The 16,524-nt window shown below is 37.2% G+C and overlaps 1 protein-coding gene across 1 annotated transcript in view; it reads left to right on the top strand.

Moving 5' to 3' along the window:
- Window positions 1-2,259: 2,259 nt before the first annotated feature.
- The window catches only part of LOC145685954 (KIF-binding protein-like), a 51,161-nt gene continuing 36,896 nt past the window's right edge, over window positions 2,260-16,524 (top strand). The window contains exon 1 of the mRNA XM_081758738.1: window positions 2,260-2,407. The gene's annotated coding sequence lies outside the window, so the exon portion shown is untranslated. The remainder of the gene's footprint in view (window positions 2,408-16,524) is intronic.

The following is a 16,524-nucleotide window of genomic DNA, read 5'->3' on the forward strand; positions in this document are numbered from 1 at the left end:
TATTAATAAAAATAATAATAATAATAAAAATAAAGGAGTAACATAATTATAATACCAATTACATAAACATTATCTTCCCATTCAGAAATATTACTAATTACCACGACGGGATTTGAACCCAGGTAGCTGCAATGAGTTTCCTGCTTTCACAATTTGCTTTAAACAAATCGCCCCAATCGGAGTATTCTGCGCCACTTGCACTTCATGTCCTTTCGACGTATTCCAAACACTACAGGAACACGAACACAGAAATACTGAGAAAAATTAAAATTCCGACCTTGCTCTTCAGAGGAATTCGAACCCCTAGTGGATTGCGCCTCATGATCAGCAGCCTCATGATCATGTGGCCTCAATTTGCCACAAACTCCTCATTTGAATATAAGAAAATAAATTAGTAGTTATGGAACATAAACATAGAACTGTCTATTTCTACACGTGTTGATACAACTTAAAGAATGTGAAAATAATTTCTGTCGTCTTTTCTTTGGAAATTAGAAGTTAAATTAAAGACAAAATGTAATGTAAATTGGGACAATCCCTGCAACTGATGACCAGCGCCGTAACTTAGATTCTTTTCTGGGGGGACCTTTGGCTTGGAGGACCCGTGTTCAATTGCGGGCGGGAGCTCATATGGTTAGGATTCCACGTTAATCAGTACGTTCACGTCTCATATAGCCTCGCTGCTGAACGGGACGTTATACTCAAAATCAACTATACTCTTTTCTGGGGGAGCAAGCATTAATAAGCTTATTTGGGCCACTAGAAAAAGTTGATTTCTAATCATTGGGCCCCCTCTCTCCAACTTCATCTTAATCTCTATGGATGGACCCACCGAAGCCTATCTGCCCTCCCGCACGTCAAGGTCTGCGGTTCCGTTAGTTATTTCCTGGACCCATTCCATACATGGCAAAATTATTAATGGGAAAATATTGATAAATCTCAAAACCATAGGAATAAGTATTACTGAAATGGGTGCACGACTCATTTTTATTGTATTTACCTTTTGTATGCTGTTTTGTTTATGTAATGTAGCGACCCTATTTGAAGATACATTTCTAATTTCATGTTCCTATCGTATATGGAGTAAGATAATTTTGTCTCAAAATGGCCCCCTCGAACGGCGGGGAGCTTCTCTGGGGGCAGTTGCTCCCCCACAAGTTACGGCTTTGTCGATGACGTAGGCTCAACTTGAAGAACATTTCGTGATACTTTCTTCATTGAGCAACGTGCATATAACTTGTGTTTGAGTGAAACAAGAAAATCTCGAGTGAGTCATTAAGACACTCACACAAGTTGTTTATATTTCCTTATTTATATTTTTTATTTATATTTTGTTTATTTTTTTTTTTTGTTGTATTTGAGTATCTTGTTTATATTTTTCCATGAAAAGATTATAAGTAGATATTAGTTTTGATGGCAGGTTAAGTGGCACGGTAGGTGAGTGGTTAGCACTTTGAACTTATGTTCGGTGGACCCGGGTTCGAATCCCGGCCAGGAGAAACTTTTTCAAGTGTTTCTGTTTCAATTTCAATTTCAATGCATACTTAGTGTGATAAGCAAGATATTCTGTTCCCTAGAAAGAAAAAGATGTTGGAATGAGGAGAATTGGGGAAGGTCTCTCAATGGAGGCAATCATTTACAAAGTTATTTCCAGCAGTTGTTCTAGATTTGATATTTTCAGCTACTTTCAAGCATTTTCTGATTCATATGTGATCAGTTTTTATTTCTTTGATTATACAGCATATAATGAAAAATATATTACATACACAGCAATATTGAGATTAACATATGACAACACGCTCTGAACCAGAGAGATTGATCTCAGAATGGAGAAATGTTTCGTGCGTCATCTACTCACAATTTTACTTGCATAAAGACTTGACTCAGTGCTACCAACTGCTGTCAGTGCCGAGAAAAGTTACGTGTAAGTTGGGTTGCACCTGTCTAGGCGTTCTCACAACTACAAAAGACCTGGACCCCAAGTAATGGAATTAGAGCGCTTAGGGGAGAGGAAATTACTTTTGTGGCTGGCTGTACACTCAGACATTTTAATCGTAAAATTACCATCTATATGACGAAGGATTATAGACCTGAATCTAAAGTTTTCCTCTATAACCATATCGTTTATTATCATCCATATTTTTCATAATTTCAATTGAATTTACTATTATACAGTATAATTAACATTATTTAAATATATAGTTGACAGGGATCTAGGTCTGCATCTGAAGACATATAGCCTCAGTTGAGATCATGAAACATAAAAGAAAGCCATATTGTTTACTTAGTAACATTTGTTCGTATGTTTGAACTGGTTCTAATATAAAAGTCTTTTATCTCAACCGTACAAAAATTGAATACCATTATTGTCTTTCTTTTTTGGAATACTAACTTTTTAAAACTGAAGGTAATTATCAAATGCCTATGTTATTAATGTACTGTTTTTTGCTGTCTTTATTTACTGTCTTTATTTCCTTTATATATTTACTGACTTTTGGTAATTTATTCTACTATATTTATTCGTTAACGAAATTGACCAATTATACAATATGCCTATCATAAAAGCTTTACTTATTGAAAAACTGCACATTGTCTACTGAAAAATCTTAATAGGCAGGTGTGCATGGTAGAATATCTGTAGAATACAGAATATCTGTACACATATATTTCCACGTAGGCAGGTCCGTAGCCAAGGGGGGTCCGGGGGGCCAGAACCCCCTTTGAGACCAGACATTGAAAAATTAAGGATGAAACAAAATGAAATGAGAAAAAAAGGATCAGCGTTAAAAATAAAAAGATACAGGAAACTTTTGGTTACTCTTTCTTATGAGGAGTTGCAATGCATGGTCGCGAGGTGAGCGAGATATCCTGAAAAAGTCAGGGAATTTAAAATTTTTAGAAAAGTTACGGAATTCTCAGAATTGTTGCTACTAGTCAGAGAGATTTCAAGCTTCCGAAAGCATAGTGTCGTTGTGTAACAGCGTGGAAATTTTTTATCATAATTTTTCGCCATCGCATCCATGCAGTATCTAACATGTAATTTCAAAAAACAATTTTCTACTGCTCCTTTAACGTCATTTGGAACAAACAGTAGTTGACGGAAAAATAAAAACAAAAATTATGTGAAAAGTTCTGTTAATATTTGATTCAACAGAGAAAGGAACGCAGATATTGTAAAATATTTTACAAGACATTATTGAGTATGTACTTTTCATAATAGTGAATATATACTTTTTATGGCATTTATTCCGAAGTTGGGCGTCCGCTTTCGCTACGTTTTTTCGCTGTTATCTCCTTTCCACATTTTCAGCAATTTGTTATTATGTTCATTAATCTGTGCTCTTCACAAACTTTTAAAAGATTTTGTTCGTTATCAACGTATTGCTTCACAAATGTTAAAACTGTTACTTCATTGTCCTTGTACATTCGCCATGTTGATAACATAAATGCTTGTTACTTTCCCACAATGCAACCGTTCGGTTACCTTGCGCCAAGTAGTTCCCTCCACTTGCTGTATAGTCTCATGTTTATAACCGCTTATATATAACAAATAAACAGATTTTTCGAGATTTATATATTATCAAGCACAAAAACGATTAAATTATCCATATCTTTCCTGTAAATTTTAAAAATTTTCATGGAAACGGACTTAACCCGTAACTTTGGAACTTAACCCGTAAATTCTTTTTTAATACGTTTTTTTATTATTTTACTCGAGATTTCTTCATAGTTTGTTATCAAAATACTTACCAACATATCCTCATTTTATTGTCCTAACAAACCAATATATGTTGATAGTAAAGTAGTTTAGATTGATCGAGCTCCTGGGCTTTCAGAATTTCATGTCACGTCCTTCTCCCCCCGAAATCCTGGCTAAACGAACCAATGTTCAAGTAAAATAGTTTAGAATAACCGAGCCCCTGGTGTGATGACCACAATATTTCATGTCACGGACACCGCCCCCCCCCCCCTCATAAGATCCTGGCTACGTGCCTGCACGTAGGTATTCATTGTATAAGAGAGTAATGAAAACGTTGGAACAAATTATTGGAAGGCAAGTTCTTACCATTAAATGAATGAATATTTGTTAAAACAACGGTCACTATTTTAAAGATTTTCATTTTTTCTGTTTTCTGGGGGATGTATAGATATGTTATTATTTAGAATGTAATAGAACATTTTATTGTCATTAAGATTTATAAGCAACGGACAATGTCTAATTAAGATAGATATTTGAGGTAATGATCAGTCATAATATGCAAATAATGGTTAGTGTAATAAGTAAATATACTAAACGTTGCAGTAATTTGAAGGTAGCCTGGATTTTAGACCAAAATTGCATAAAAAGAGAAAGTTACAAGGGAAATGACTTGATATTACGGAAATATGATTAGTAAGTGAAGATAAGTACTAACCTAACCTAAACTAAAATAATCAGAACAAACAAAAATACAGAAAATATAACGAAAAACTACGAATTTTAACCAAAAAAGTCTGCCCCCCCAAATTCAAAATATGTCAACTTGAATAGAGGAAAAAGCGGGCAAACTGGCACACAAATTATAAATGGCGTAATATTGTCGGAGCAAAACACACTAACAGAAAGTTTTATACACGTATGGAAAGCTTGGATCTTCTGCCATATTATACAACAAAATAGAAATAAAACATTTAAACATGTTAATGAGGGACGAGATTTGTTGTCGATATGCGAAAATCCACTTTACCCGCTAATAAGCGGGCAAACTGGAATGTACTTGTACAGTCACTCATATACGTACCTGGACCCTTGACTGTTATAATTCCATTACTTGGGGTCCAGGTCATTGGCAGTTGTGAGAACGACTGGATAGATGCAACCCAACTTACACGTAACTTTTCTCGACACTGACAGCAGTTGGTAGCACTGAGTCAAGTCTTTATGCAAGTAAAATTGTGAGTAGATGACGCACGAAACATTTCTCCATTCTGAGATCAATCTCTCTAGTTCAGAGCGTGTTGTCCAATGAACATCTTATATTAATCACAATATTGCTGTGTATGTAATGTATTATTTTATTATATACTGTATATTCAAAGAAATAAAAATACTGATCCCATATGAATCAGAAAATGCTTGAAAGTACCTGAAAATATCAAATCTAGAACGACTGCTGGAAATAACTGTAAATGATTGCCTCCATTAAGAGACCTTCTCCAATTCTCCTTATTCCAACATCTTTTTTCTTTCAAGGGAAGAGAAGACCTTGCTTGACATACTGAGTATACATTGAAATTGAAATTGAAACAGGAACACTTGAAAAAGTTTCAGCCTCGCCGGGATTCGAACCCGGGTCTACCGAATAGAAGTTCAATGCACTAACCACTCGCCTACCACGCCACTTAACCTTCCACCTAAACTAATACTTAGTTAAAATTAGTGATGGGCACAAAAACCGGATTTTCGGTTTTTAGGAAAACCGAAACCGCTTTTTATTTTCAAAGAACCGGTTTCCATTGAAACAGATTTTGGTTTTCTCCAAAACCGGTTCAGTTTTTTTCAACGAAACCGGTTTCGGTTTTTTCTAAAATTGGTTAGATTTTTGACCAGAATAGTGCTTCGTTCTCCGAAAACCGATTCCGTTTCCACAGAAATAATTTTATGTGTTTTCCAAAAGTTTTCACCCAAACCAGTTTTGGTGAAAAACCGAACCGGTTTTGGTGGGATAACCGAACCGGTTTTTGGGGAAAAAATGAAACCGGCCTCCCAAAACATCTTGTTCGAGTGGAAAACTACTCTTTGGGACACTGCTTCATTCCGTATGTATCCTTAATTATGGTCATGGTCTCTGAACCCAATGTTTCAAGCTTAACACAAAATTTGATGATATATCTTTGTTCCATTGAATGTGGCATCATGAAGTCGAACAGGGGTTTAGTCTAGGAGTGATCCACACATTGTAACGGTACGCAGGAAACTGACGTGGCTTGCGTTACTTTCCCAAAACCCACCACTTTTCCCGCTATAAATCTCTCCATTCCAACCGTCCGCGTCGGCGAGAACACAACATTCTACTTATGTTTGGGACAGATCCTCTATAGTTGTATGGGTTGGACGATCATGAGTCACCCACTTCTATTATTTTATATAATAGTACACAAGTATAGATTATATCTATTGTTATGCTGTTTATTGTTCAGAGTTATTCTGTCTCAATTGTATTGCTATACAATTCGATTATACTAGTTAAATTTATTTTTATCAAATAAAAGGGAATGAAGGCTGTAGAATAATACGCAACTTAGTCTACAATTTTAATTTGTAAATTCCCTATGATAATCGACTAATCCAGTGCAAAAATAACTACTGTACAAAATTTTCATGAGTGTGATCAGATAGCAATCTAAATAACAAATTTTTTGCTGAGAGCACGGGCGTCTCTGGCGGGGGGAGACGTGTTCCCCCAATATTTTGTTGAGGAGATGAAACTGACCAATGCTGATCTATATGAAAGAAAAAGAGAGACAGAACAAATGAATTTATATGTATTATTAAATGAGGTTGGTGTGATTGAAATGTCCATTGACGTGTGCCACGTTCAAGGAAATATATATACAGCTATATTTCCTGATTAATCAAAGTAGTCTCGGCTTCAGTCATATACTTTTGCCATTGCTTAACCAGCAACTATTGGATTTCCCGACGAATGAAGACCAGAGAAGGGTGAAAATGTATAGAAAGTTGATCTGCGAATTAAAAAAGGAAATCTACAAAGACAGAGGAATATATAATAGAAGTAAAGATGATAAAGATGAATTTAAAAGGATAGAAAAAGTTTAATAATGTATATGAAGGTAAATTTTATGAAAATAGAAGGTAGCAAGGAAAAACTACAATGAGAATATAGAAACTGAAGATAGAAATGAACTTTTAATGAGAGAATTGTAGCTTGAGAAAGATGAAAAGAATACATTAAGAAACCGGACGATAGCAAGAATAAAGGAAATGAAATGAAATATTTGAGTTTTACGTCCCACGGTTATGCCGGTTAGGCTAAAGGAGACGGTGATAATGAGAGATGAGTGAAATGGTGGAATGAATAAAGTGGGAGGAAACGGGAGAACCCCGAGAAAACCCTCGAGCACGGTGTTTGTCCACCACAAAGTTCACTTGGCGGGGGCTGGGATCGAACCCGGGACCCCAAGCACCAGAGGTGAACGCTCTACCACTGAGCCACCGCGCCCCCCAGCAAGACAAGGGTCTTTCCTGGTAAGATAGTGAAATCAACCCTTGATCCAAATTGGGTCGCTATTGGCCAAAAAGGTTACCCTTGATCTAAAACTACCTCAAAAAAATTTTGTACCCCTCCCCCCTCCCCTTACCGAATTATCGTATCTAGGGATGCATTCGAGTCGAGTCGAGTCGAGATTTAAGCCTGTCTCGACTCGTCTCGAGAAAATGTTGTCTCGACTCGTGTCTCGACTCGAAAATATGTTTCTGTCTCGACTCGTGTCTCGACTCGACAGTCTCTGTCTCGACTCGACTCGAATTCGAGTCGAGACGTCTCGAAATTCGAGTCGAGACAAAATGTACGAGTTAAAATATACGCACACATCAGCCAGACCATCATGACTACCTACCTAATTGTCAGTATGTCGACTTTTGGCATGGATAAAAACGGCGACACGTCTTGGCATACACGCAATGATCCTTGATAGGTCGCTGGAGAGAGCTGGCACCACATGTGCTCACTCAGTCACCTAATTCCCGTAAATTCCGGGAAGGGGGGCGATGTGTTCTGACGTCACGTTCAATCACATCCCACAAGGGACATCACTCAAATGTCCGGCTCCAATTTCAATGAAACTTGTTTTGCTGATAGAAGGCATGTATGCATCATTACTTGTGATGGCAAATTTTTCCATGGTGCATGTTTTCTATTTTTTTAATAACTTTTAAGAGTTGTGATGTTATTAGAGATTACCACAGAAGTCCCTTACTACCCTTTGTAAACGGAGCGTTAATGAAGAAAAGTGAAGAAAAATCATGTGGATACATATAAGTCCTGGGGGAAGTCGTATGGTAGATATGACCTTGATGGCAGCCATCTTGAAATCCGCCATTTTGAATTAAGGTCAAGTTTTCAAAATGGGAATAGGGTAATATGATACATAATTTCGGGCTAGAATTTAATTAGAAAAATAATGGTGAGATTAGTTTTAAGATACACCCATTTGGGGGAAAGTTACCGGCATATTAATTGTTTTTACTTACTGTGTGCGTAAGTCCCTTCTTACTTTCGTCTCAAGATCTGTAAATCGATCGCAACGGCAGAGCCCGGTTTCGCACTAGTGTTTAGAAATCTTTAAACTCACTTGAGGCAATATTTGTGGATTATTGTATTGTATTTTGCCTTTAATTAAATTTGAACCCACTTCATGATCTTGTGTAAAGTATCACTAAAAGAGAATTTCTGTTTTTATGGAGAACGTAAGCATAGCAATTATAAAAGGTGAGTAAGGTGCGTATGTATTTATAAGAAAGTTTATTTTACGAGTCTTTTGTGGTTCCGCCAACCTATTCTTTAGTTGTTTTTTTTTCAAAATACTCATATCTCATAAATAAAAGAGCTATTATAAAATCTCTTACCACTATTCTTTAATACTTATAAAATTTTATTTATTGTAAAAGCCCTGGCGAGATATTTTTTATCGCCCACTAAAATAATGGTGGAGCTCCTTCGTGGCTAACGGTTAGCATACTTGCCTTTGGCGTGGGAAACCTGGGCTTGATTCCCGGTGGGAGTACATGAGGTTCGGATTCCACGTTAATCAGTAGGTCCACGTCTCACATAGCCTCGCTGCTGAACGGGACGTTAAAATCAGAATCAATTCAACTCAAAATTAGGGTTTTGACTTTATTATGATGTCATTAGTTTAAACGCCCAACTGCCCAGTAATTATAAACATTGACTACATTATAAAATTGTAATTTGTGACGACTAAAATATCAGAAATTAAAGATTATTCTTTGGGTTTTGGAACATTTTGAAAAACGTGAAAAACTGGTACTGCACCGATACAACACACCTTTTGGATTTGTCATTGCGTAAAGTGATACAAACTAAAGAAGAATTACAACTTTATGAAATTGTATTAGGACTTATTGTTTAGAAATAAACACCAAATAAGTGTAATAGTTCATATCCGTATCAAATACCAAGTTTATGATGAATCAACTACACAAAGTAGGATCCAAAAACGCTCATTGCAATTTGTTCCATCCTTCAGTCGAACCAGGAACTAAAACATAAAGAGTGACATTTTCTTTTTAAAGATACTTTGTCCAGCTAAGTATTGTGAAGGTTTATGTCAGTAGAAGGAATTGCATTCCATTATACAAGCGCAATTTCACAACTTTATGTACACATTAATAAATATCGAACACCCTTGTCCATATGATTAGCGTACGCGTCTTTGGTGCGGGAGACCTAGGTTCGATTTCCGATGGGAACTCCTGTGGTTCTGAACCCACGTTAATTTGTAAGTTCACGTCTCATATAGCCTTGATGCTGAAAGGGACACTAAACTCTAATCTAATACTAAATACAAATATTTAAAGAAAAATGATGACGCACCAAGATGACGTGAATTTGGCTATCAAATCCATTTTGTGTTTTCAGTTATTTTCTAGTAGTATTTTTTCTAGGCATCCTTTCAAAAGACAGTGATGCAAATTTCGTAACTGCGAATTCCTGTTAGAAGCCATGAAATCATCCGATTAGATGCAAAATTTCCCGTCCACTAAAATAGATACCGTAAATTTACAATATCTAACAATAAATAATTTTGAAAGATATCGCTTTCGAGGGAAAAAATGAAGTGAAATCTTTGAGTTTTACGTCCCATGGTTATGCCGGTTAGGCTAAAGGAGAGGGGGGGGTGATGAGAAATTAGTGAAATCGTGGAATGAAGAAAGTGGGAGGAACGGAAGAACCCCGAGGAAACCCACGCACACGGTGTTTGTCCACCACAAAGTTCACTTGGTACGAGCTGGGATCGAACCAGGGTCCCCAAGCACCAGAGGTGAACGATCTACCACTGAGCCACCGCGGCCCCGCTTTAGAGGGGCCATGACCTATAGTTGAACTCATTCTCGTAGTATGAAAGGCATTATTTATAATTATGCATGATAGGATCACAAACAAAATTTAAAAATATTATGTGCACTTTCTTTTAACAAACATTATATTGTCTTTTATGGTGTGGAAGGGAATGTTATGTTAAAAAAAAAACAGTCCTTAACACGATTCTTGTTGCTACACACTGCATGTTTCTAGCCACAGAAAAGATGCAGCGATAGGTAGGCTATTTTTCAATTGCTTTACATTAGCTTGATGTTTCAAGTCTTTTGTGTGTTTCTGAAGTTCACTTTTACCACAAAAGAGCTCAATATTAACATGTCTTACATAGCTTTGGTTCGATTCTCAACACGGACTGCAATTACCCGTTAAATTGTGCATCCGAAAGGCACTCTTTGTTAAACCTCGCTTATCACCGCTCATCTTAATAATATATATAACTTCACCTCGAAGCAAATGTTGCATTTCTCTCTTTCATCCTAACACAAAACAAAACTAACCACAGCTGTGACACGAAGGGCCTATTTCAAAAAGAAACAAGCTGTGCTTCATAGAGATGTGTACCAAATGATAGAAGTATAAAGTAGTTTTCTTTCCTGTTTATTGATATCAGTTGGTGTTCTTAATGAGTTTACTCATTAGTTTAGAAAGAGTATATATGGAATTTGGACATATGTTGTACGTATTCTCCTGAGAAATTGATGAGACCAGAAAAATTATAAGGACAGATGGAATAGGTTTAAGCGCATCTACGTGACTTTATCAAATATTTATTCTCCATAATGGTACCACGCGGAAAACTTGGTATAGGCCTACTTTTATCTTTGCCTCCCTCTGTTAGCTGTTTTGTATCATATATATCGGATGGTTTTGATATTTCTTCTGATCATTAAAACAACAATGGTACCTGTGTGCGTGCAGAAATGCAAAAGCACAAGGTAACTTCCTATTTGTTTTGGAAACAACAAACCCATTTCACGTGTGCGAGAGAAATTGAGAACAGCGAGAGCGGGTGTTTACTCACGGTCAGTTCGCAGCAGGAGTCCATGGTAAAAATTTGGCTATCTCGAAAACACTCGCAAAACCTTACAAATACAAAAGACTGTGCTTCAAAGAAAGTTTAGACACAGATGTTTCAATTTTCTTTTAGCATCGTTCTTCAGCAAAAGAGTCGGTTCATTGTATTCGAAAAAGAGAAGGGAGAAAGGGTGAATTTATATTTTATGTGGGGGGTAAACAATACATACCGTAGTAGTATAAACAATACATACCGCTTCCGACTCTGTACGCATACACTAGCCGCGGAGTTCACACACACACACAAAATCAGAGTCCTCACACACCAAGGGTGAGAGCTGTGCCACTGAGTCACAGCGGCCACGGGGTTAGGTCGAGTCCACTTTACGTTCATAGTTTCTTAGTACATAAATGTTACGATTATGAAATAGATTTTCCTTAATGAGCTGCATAAAAACAAAAGTTTTCGAAATGCATTAAACAATTAGCTCGATTTGAGTGTGAACTTAAAGTTATATCAGAGTGTAAATACGGATACGCACCAAAGCTCGAAAACTTAATACACTATTTCTCCTATATAGTCAGCATGTATCAAGCAATCATTCAGCTTTCATTTGAGAGGATGGAAATCGAAGGCCCCTGAACAACTATGTTACTAATGTGCGGAATGTATTTAACTTACAGTGAACTGCTTTGATGTCAAGTGGCCTAACTCCAAAATTGAAATTTTCCAGGAGTGAAAGTTGAAGTTCAATATCTCATGAACAATCCATATTTCTTTTATGTTGGGAACCAAAACCATAACTACTGTATGTAGTTCATTGTTTTATAACTTAGTGTTTACAAAAATCCTTTTAAAAAATACCTATTCATAGAAGTGAATGGTACTTATCTGTACTAGTTCTTGGCATCCAAGCAGTCCATTTATTGTAATACTAGTTTAATATACCCATTCTTCGCATGGGGGCTATATTTGGAAGTCAACACCTGTGGAAGTATCACCATTCATTTCAGTGACCGCGAAAACTAAGGATTTGACACTAGTATCAATCAATATGGGCTATTTATACATGTCTCGGTATTCCTCACCCGCTGACACCCGGCCCGCATACAGTAGTAGCTGAATTTGCAAGTCATCGCTGATGGAAGTGTCACCATTGATCTCAGCGACCGTGAAAACTATGGATTTGACACTAATGTCGATCAATTTGGATTACTTCTACTACATGTCTCGCTAAACGCCCCCCTGAGACCCCCTGGTTCCAATTTTGACAAAAACGCTTCGCCTTAGACTGGGACCTGGACCAGGGTATCCGTGACCAAAATTTGGTAACTCTCGGTCAACTTGTCTGGTCCCCAGGTCGGTCCCAGTAAACGTCCTCCCCGAGACCCCCCTGGTTCGAAATTTAAAAAAAAACGCTTCGTCTTGATCTGGGGCCTGGACTAAGGTACCCGTGACCAAATTTTGGGAACTCTCGGTCCACTCGTCTGGTCCCCAGGTCGCACAGACAGACAGACAAACACACAAACAAACTCTTTATTTTATTTATATTAGATAAGATATATTATGTAAAATAGTCTCGTATCACAATATGTGATGTACAACAAATGTTACATTATATATTATCCGTAGCTCGTGATATGCTGCAACATATTAAAGCCTGAGAATAGTTGGGCAAGCGAATAATCCAGAAGTTACGTAACCCTATTGCGTTCATGGGAACGAAAACACAATAATTATAACTATGCTAAATTACTATAGACTACCAACTGCTCATTCAGAGAATTTATGAAGTTCACTCTATCGCAATAGTTTTATACAAACTAGATTTAGACTACGGATAATAGTTTTATACAAACTAGATAATCAATTATTATTATTATTATTATTATATTTACAGTACAACCAAATACAACGACATTAACTATTAGTTCTAATTAACTCAATTGAGCTGAAAATTAAATCTTGATCTTTAAAGATTAACTATTAATTTTATGCGTTCTGAACCTTTCTAAAGGAATAACAGCTGAAATTGGTTTCAAGGCTGTTTCTGAGTGAATACTTTCTTCAAAATAATATTAAAAATTATAGAAAGATTTTCGAGACATTCGAGTCGAGTCGAGATTTTTAAGAGCCGTCTCGACTCGATTCGTGTCTCGACTCGAAAATTCGAGTCGAGAAATACGTTTGTCTCGACTCGTCTCGAATTTTACAAAGTGTGTCTCGACTCGAATCTCGACTCGAATTCGAGTCGAGTCGAGTCGAGATTCGAGACATGTCTCGACTCGAGCGCATCCCTAATCGTATCATATATGCTCAAAATTGAACATTTTGGTGGGGGTTGTCCAAAACTTTCGAAAGTTTTACAGATTGTAGATACTATCAAGATGCAAATGTGCAATTTTTTCAAAACAATCGATTAATATTTTCTTTATTTTTATTTTTTTGCGTGTTGAAAATTTCAGAAAATGGTAGATTTTTTTTTTTTTTTTTTTTTTGCGGAGACACGTTCCTGATTTTTTGGTTAAAAAATTTAAAAATTTGTATACCCTTATGTACAACATATATATTTTTCGGGACCTGAAAGTGATGGCAACATTGTCAAAAAGAAATAAAACTGAAAACAAACGTGTTTTTCGCACAGTTTTCCCACCATTTTAGGGCCCTCAAGGTGAGAACCCCCTTCAAACAATCCTTTTCCAGAGTTCACAACTTTCCTTTCTCTTGCATCCCTTCTGCATCTGTCGTTTTTCGGCTGCTTCCATTGTGTTCATTTCGATACCGAAACACCAAACATACAGTAAATGAATCATGCATATAAGCTATTTAACATATTTTGATTGAGTAATTTTGTAATTCATTGGCATTTTGTCGTGTCTTTGCCATCGGTGGTATGATTTTCAAAACGAAAGTGAGGCCGCTGCGGATCGTTGCAGTGGGGCCATCAATTTTTGGCGAGAAGTCGCTAGTTACCCATCGATGGTCCACCGACGCTTACGGCACGGGGTAACTCTAAATTAAATTTAATTAGGAAATCACTATAGTTGCTATAAGAACTAGTTTTTCAACTTGGACTGTGTTATATTGGTCTTTTGAGGCAAACATTTCCTAAGTTCAACTTCGAGCATCTTCGGGAAACAGTAAACCAAAGATAATAGGTTCGAACCCACAATCCAACGTTCACAATCGAAAACATTCTGTAAATCTGTATTTTCCTCTTTTAAGTGTAATAAGATATATTGATCCGTTATTAACTGTACTGTAGAAACAATTCATCATTGTAATACTTAAGGATAAAGTATTTCGAAATTATGTATACGTGGGAGCACATGGTAGTTGCTCCAATCCAGCTATAATCAATGCCCTCAATTTCCTTCGTGCAGTTCAAACCGATTTTCCTGCAAGCTGTTACACAACGACACTTAATCTAGTTGTCCACGTGTCGAACTGCTGAGCCAAAGGACGAGGGATCGAATCTCAGAGATCTACATTTCAATCACACCAACCGTATTAGTTTACTTACCGTTATTACTTGCAGAATTATACATTTCATCCATAATAAAATGAGCATTAAAACAGTTTGTGTTTCTGTGGAAAAGTAAGAATTTATTTCAAGTTAAGCTTGTGAGCAGTGAAGCAAAACGAATTGGGCTCATAGTTGTCCGAATACCTGACGATACGAATAAATCATACGACACGCCTTTAGTATGGAGTTAAAGAGCTTTCTGATACTTATAAAGAAATCTCACTGACCTAAAATCCATTACGAAATAGGACCTACCAGAAGCTTCAACACCACGTCTGCTTCACTTCGGTGAACGCTGTATCGAAACTTCCTATATAAGTTTCACTCATTTCATGTCTAGTAGGTAGTGTCCAATTACACCATTACGCAACATCTATTTCAGATACAACCATTATTATACACTTCATTTTCACAAGCTTGCTATACAGTGTAAAACAAGTACACATTCAATGTAAATAAATACAAATGTAAGATATTAAAGATTACTGGCATTGCGATTTAATCCGATTTTAAGCAGTACATATTTTCTAAATAATTGTTCAAATTGCTTTATAAGAATCCAGATTATGAGGTATCCTAAGTTTTATAATGCAAAAAACTATATATATATTTGGTCTAGGAATTAATTCGTGCGGGTGGACAAGAGATCGCGCAACGAACGGAGCGTCCCACAGTTCCGTGTATCCACACATGTGTTGCAAACCCCTGTCATCGCGTATCGTTCGTAGTATAGGGCAGTGGATTAAAGCGTCAACAACACCAGTTTGTAGTTAAGTGAACATGGCGTAATTTGTACCAGATAAAGTGTTTTTGCGGGGTGTCCTGCTGCATTACTTTAACATGCAGAAAAGTGCGACTGAAAGTCATCGTATTTTGGTGGAAGTATATGGTGACCATGCTCTAGCTGAGCGAACGTGTCAGAAGTGGTTTGCACGGTTTAGAAGTGGTGATTTCGGCTTGGCAGACCAAGAGCGAGCTGGACAGCCAAAAAAAATTTCAAGACGAAGAATTGACAGCATTGCTCGAGCAGGATTCGTGTCAAACGCAGGAACAGCTTGCAGCAGCATTAGGCGTTGATCAAACAACAGTCTCCAAACGCTTGAAAGCCATGGGAATGATTCAAAAGATGTCACATTGGGTTCCACATGAATTGAAAGACAGAGACGTTGAAAGACGAAAAACCATTTGCGAATTGCTGCTTCAACGACAGAGCAGAAAGGGGTTTCTGCATCGAATTATTACGGGTGATGAGAAGTGGATCCATTACGAGAACCCTAAACGAAAAAAGGCCTGGGTGAAACCAGGTGAACCAGGTCCATCACAACCAAAACGAGATATTCACTGTGCAAAGGTTATGCTGTGCATATGGTGGGATATGAAAGGTGTGGTGTACTATGAGCTGCTGCAACCGGGTGAAACTATGAATGGAGAACGTTATCGACGACAATTAATGCGTTTGAAGCAAGCTCTGGCCAGAACACGACCAGAATGGGAGAACAGACATGATAAACTTATTGTTCAACATGATAACGCTTGCCCACATGTCGCAAAACCGGTCAAAACCTATTTAGAAAATGTCGGATGGGAAGTTTTACCCCACCCGCCGTATTCACCAGACGTTGCTCCTTCGGACTACTACTTGTTCGATTGCATGAACAACGATTTGATTGGACAGCGGTTTACTTCTTCAGAAGATATCGAAACATGGGTCTCTGACTGGATCGCTTCCAAGGATGAGGACTTCTTTCGCCACGGAATCCGTACATTGCCTGACAGATGGGCGAAAGTGGTGGCTAGCGATGGACAATATTTTTCTTAATGTATTTCTGTATTTTGTGTTTGTACTACAGCTTCAATGT

Source organism: Thermobia domestica, chromosome 5, assembly GCF_964235325.1.
Source record: "Thermobia domestica chromosome 5, izTheDome1.hap1.1, whole genome shotgun sequence".
NCBI lineage: Eukaryota > Metazoa > Arthropoda > Insecta > Zygentoma > Lepismatidae > Thermobia > Thermobia domestica.